The sequence below is a fragment of the Colossoma macropomum genome, unplaced genomic scaffold (assembly GCF_904425465.1).
Source record: "Colossoma macropomum unplaced genomic scaffold, Colossoma_macropomum, whole genome shotgun sequence".
Classification (NCBI taxonomy): Eukaryota; Metazoa; Chordata; class Actinopteri; order Characiformes; family Serrasalmidae; genus Colossoma; species Colossoma macropomum.
This window is the reverse complement of record NW_023495871.1, coordinates 88,169-94,168: the sequence shown is the minus strand read 5'-3', so window position 1 is coordinate 94,168 and position 6,000 is coordinate 88,169.

The window sequence follows — 6,000 nt, the reverse complement described above, 5'->3', positions numbered from 1 at the left end:
GGGCGCTGGAGCCTATTGCATGTGAACCACAAAGTGTTCGTTTTATGTTGCACAATATTATTTATGAGTACATATAGGGAACCATTATATCACCAAAACAATAACCAATGCAAATAACTGATGGATAAAATACAAATCAAGCAAAGTCTCCAGCTGGCAATGTGGTTCTGATGACCTGATAGACGATTTTCAACGTATGGGAATGAAAACAAAGCAGTATCTTTCAAGGTAAGTATATTTATTTCACTGTAAGACGTAACCATATTAGCACAGCTGATTGTCTTGATGTTATTATTTTTTATTCCATACTTTATGTTTCAAGTTCTACACAGCGTTCAGCAATTGGAAATAACAATTTGACAGTGTCTGTCTTTCACTGCTGGTAAACACAGTCTGGTCAAATTCTGCAATGGTAAAACACTAAATTCCAAAATCACTATGAATATGGAGACCCTTTCAATAAACCTATTCATGGTTATTCATAAGCCTGAAACTGAAATGTACTCAGCTACATCATTACAATGTACAGTGAGGGAAATAAGCTTATTATATAATAAATTATCTAATAATTATTATTCAATAAATAAATAAGCTTATCATTTATACTACTTAGCACTGGTAGTAGAACTAATTAGTGGAATCAGATGGTTTAGTGCTTTTTCTTACTGTGTGCAATATTTCTTTTTTTCATTCCACTTTATTGCACAGACCTTTTTATGGATCGTAATGCTACAGTTTCTTTACCTGTGTAGTTTTATTCAGTTAATACCAGTGTCTGGTCTAAATTTCATGTGAATAGCTGCACTGGAAATACGTCAAGTAAAAAAAAAAATTAACGTTATCCATATTTCCCCACTGTATGCAAGTACAGTCTGGTCTTCTCTAAAGCAAAGCTTACCATGTGTGCATTATTTGCATTAAAAGAATAATCCAGCAATTTTCAGTCTAACCCCTGTCTTCTGTATCTTTACCACATGACTGATTACCACAGACAATTTCAACAAGTTTTCCTAAACTTAGAACACAAAAATTTGCTGACTTGAAACACAAGAAGAAAAAACACGCTGGATTTAAATATGTGAGGTTTGTGTCAAGAAGGTTTTCGGTTCTTTAAAAGTTCAGGGAGACGAGTTTTTATTTAACACCACTCCCAACTCAATTCTTCAAAAACCTCCTGGACAGCCCAAAACTGATGTCCGACAACATTTCTGATGTCTGCAAGTACCCTAGAAAAAGAAAACATACAGTTTTGCAATATAAAACAAGTTACACTGTCAAAAAACCATTTTTGTTATTCTTTCAGTTTCACTACAAGGAAACACAATCATTAACAGAAGCATCTGAGAACCAATTGTAAACAAGAGGAAAATAGGTTCATAAATGAAAAATCACTAAGTGAAATTAAAAATAAATCAGGATAGTGCAAAACATTAATCATTTTCATATTGAAACAGGAATTTGAAAGAGCATCATTTTCAAGAGCTGCTATTTAAACACAGGCTACAAGATTTAAGTGGGATTTAACTGGCTATGCCTAGCTTGACCTGCAGGTAGTTGAGCCAGAGGTGCCTAAACCTTGTCCAGGAGATGCATCACTCCACAGAGTTTAACTCCAACCCTTTCAGGAGCTTCTGAATATTGGAATCAGGTGTGTTGGACTCAAAGTCTCCAGGGTGGGAGATCGCTAGGACCAGAAATAGGCACCCTATGTGCATTTATAACATAAATAATGATTAATGAAATAATAAGAAAGAAACCCAAAGTGTTCAAGTGTAAGTCATCACAAGTGAACAGCAATGAGTTTGTCTGCCTTTTCATTTATTATACTATTATTTCAATTCATATGTTTATGTAGATAAGTGGTAAATGCATGCATGTTCTGAAGATGTTTTTTTTGTTTTGGTTAAAAAAAATGTCCTCAATCTGATGTGGAACAAAACGTGACTATTTTAAAACTCTGATATATTCAAACATAATGTCACATTATCTGGTTATGATCAGAATACAGTGAATACTGGAACAAAGAGGTGAAATGAGTTATTTTTCTTATATTTTTGTTACATGATGGGTCTGAGACTAATATCTATAAAGCACATACTGTGCTTTATTTGTCAATGTTTTCCATACAACATTAATAATGCAGGAAAAATTAATTCGGTGTGATTACCCCTCTAATATCAGCTGAGCATAAGGACTGGAACAAATATATCTAGTCTGCAACACATTAACTTTTCTTGAACTCCTCAATCTGTACGCCATGCTGTATGTTTCAGGTTACTGTTTTGGGGGATTTTTAACTTCAGCACAAGATGTTTATGTGTACTTCATAATTCACTCTGCTGCTACACTTTAAAAAAGATGGTTCTTCAAGGGTTCATTAATTAAAAAAAAGGTTCTATATATAAGCCATGAAAACTCAAAGAACTCTTTGGATGGTTAAAGCATTGTTTGCATTGTGAAAGCGTTCTTTAGATTGATGAATGTGCTGTGGATGGTTCTGTATAGGATCTTTATGAAAAGGGTTCTATACAACACCAGAAAAGTTTCTTCTATTGTTACAATGTCAAGCTTGTAACAATAGAACCACCCTTTTTAGTGCCATATAGAACTCTTTCACAATGCACACAACCATTTAATCATCCAAAGGCTTCTTTGAGTTTTCATGGTTTATATATAAAACTTTTTTTTAATTAATGAACCTTTGAAGAACCATCTTTAAGTGAGTACCATCACCCGTTACACCAAGACCAGTGAGGCAGTTCCATAAGCAGCCATGTCCAAACCAATGGTGTTCTAAGAATAATTTTCAGCCTCTTTCTCCAGATTTTTCCTTTCCTCATTGTTTTAATGAGGATTCATCTTTACATCATCTGTCCATAGAACTTCTCAGAAAAACTGTGCTTCATCATTCATGCGACTTGTAGCCAGTGCCCTCTGTTCTTTACGTTGATGAGAGGTTTTGGCTACAATTTTCTACAAGAAGTACAAAGACGAGGCACTACATTTCTGGAGAAAATTTCTATGAACTGCTTACAATTCCAGATATATATTTCATACACAGTTTTTGGAATGCCTAATTGCTCTACAATGGTTCTGATTGGTGTTGATTGCTTTAATGGCACTTGATTTTATATCAGTACATTTACAAAGTCTACATGCAACCCTACAGATTCATAGCTCATTTATGTATTTTTACAATTAAGGGAACATGAAACATCTGAGCTATCAGAATGAGCTGTTGTGCAGCTGTACCAATACTTATGCTCACCTGCAACTAGTAGTGAAAACACAACAAAAGATAAGTCAAGTCAAGTCAAGAGGCTTTTATTGTCATTCCATCTATGTACAAGTACACAGTAGAGTGAAATTACGTTCCTCCAGGAACACGGTGCAACAAGGAACAAAAAGTACAAAGTGCAAACGTGTACACATAAGTGTGCAAACAAAAAATTTAACTAAAAACAATACAATAAATTAAACAGACATTAGACACAGTAAACAGACAGGACAGTGCAGCGCCAACACAGCACTCATTTCTGAGCATGAGGTAGTGGACAAAACATTATAGTTAATACCGCATATCCAAAAATAAGAGGACATTTTGGGTCTTAGTCTCATGACTATCTGCATCTGGAATACGACATTTTTAACTTAAAACATAGAAATGAACCCAGTTTACATCTTTGTCCCAGTATTTTTGCCTCTCATGGAAACTGAAATAAAAAGGAAAACATCAACTCACCAACAACAATAACAAGAAGAAATGATGGCATTTCTAAAAAGTAGAAGTAGCTTTTTATCTTGTATCATTACCCAACCATACAACTGAAATTAACAGCATAATTAATATTAGTGCCTGGACAGGGGTTTAAATAAATTTTTACCAAATTCATCTATTAAAATGACTTTATATAATGACTCTTATTCATCAAAGTTGCATACGAGCTCAAACGTGAACTTTCCTGTATGCTGGCTAAGCTGTGTTGTAAACTAACATTAGATAGCTAGTTAGTTGCAAACATAGCCTAGGAAGCATATCTTATCTTAGCAAAATGTTCACGTTTAATTAAACATCCCTGAATAGCCTTAACATCTTAATATATTACACACACACACACACATCATCTACACCGTGGTGGGGCGCTGGAGCCTATCCCAGCTGTCATTGGGTGGAAGGCAGGATACACCCTGGACAGGTCGCCAGTCCATCACAGGGCTAATATATTACAGTATAACATTATTTAGGTATAGATTAATAGTTAAAATAGCCTAACATTATTTACGTTACCATTTTTTCTTTGCTATTTTATTCCAGTATCATTATATACGCCTAAATTAGCCAGTTCATTTCTTGTCATTTAAGCGCCTAATAAATTTATTAAATATTGTCTGTTTTAGGGGTCCAAGCACCTTTAGGTGCATGGAACCCTATTGCTTTTGCTAAGATTTTTCTTCTTCTTATTATTATTATTCTTTTTCTTCTCTAAAACGGATTGTGGAGAAGACGCCGTAAGTCCTCCAAAGACCAAACTTGGAGGGTAGGTGTAGAATCCCCCCCACCACAATGACCCCAGTTAGCCTGATGATGGAGCCAACTATGGAGCCAACTATAGAGCAACATTTTGCATTTTTGCCCATATCTCCTGAACCATGGGGGCTACACTCAACATTGCTTCTGCATAATCCTTGCTTTATTCTACATAAACGCTCCACTGCATGTATTTAGCTCCTCCCCCATATTTTCTATCATAATTGGCAAAATATGTGACATCTACATTTTTCTACTATTCTGAGTTTTTTCAAGATATCAACACAGTATTGGTCTTAAAATAAAAAAAAAATTGAATATTTATGAACAATATGGCTACTACATGCCAATTAAGCCCCTCCAGGTTTGGCTTAATTCACATAAATGGCTACAGATCGAGAGTGCCAATTCTCATCAAACTTATCAGTCCTGTACCCCACATGATTCTGTGGAAGCCCACCAAGTTTGATACTGATTACTCAATAGGGGGTGCTATAACAACCAAAAATCTGTTTCCCAGCAAGTGCTAAGCCAATTGAGCTGAAACTTTGAAAGCTGTATCCATAGTCTAATATTTACAAGTTCTATTAAGGACAACTGAATCATTGGACAAATATTGGCCAATAAGTTTTCAACAGGCATTTGGAGGGCTTAGCACTGGCCAATCATCACAAAAATTATATCATGTGTCCACATAGGCAATCTCTAATAGCGTCTAAAGTTTGTCCTCAATTGGTCATGAGGTGGCGCTATAGAGCATAAACAAGAATAAGTCCTATAAATTTTATTGTATATCAAAATAAATCAATTCATGTCATTGCGTACACTGAGAATGACATTTTATCACATACAAGTCTTTTAAAATCCTTTAAACTTTTAAAAGTTTTTCTTTGATTGATCAATGTTTGAAAATTGAGCTTTTCAAACTAGTCTGTGGATTTTAAGACAATTGTTTCATTTTTGGTCTTAAAACAATCTGTGGAGTCCGTAGGTAAATAAAAAAAACCTTGACTTTATTGCAAAGAACAGCCATAAGACACCAATGAATCTGTTCAGCCTGGCCTTTTCTGACTTAGGGGGCTATAGATTCTTTAGTTTTAGGTGATTGTGATAAGTCTTGGTAAACTTGTACACTACTAATTTCTGAGGAAACATGCACAGTTTCATTTAAATTGATTGTCATTAGCCCCTACAATACTTAATCTAGTGCGGATTATTAAAATGTCATTATATTCTTCTATGAATGAAATAAAGAAAAGGTAGTGGTTTCAAATTACACATCTCATTAACATCTAAATTATTGCAATTATATGTATGTTCCAAAATTGCACAGGAAATGTGGAAATTTGACTTAAACCCAGGTTGGCCACACAATTAATAACGGTAATATTTTTTCTGCCCAGCAGAGGGAGCATCAGCATTAAATGCAAATTATGACTTCAAACATACTTATGGTCATAGTCTTTGCAACA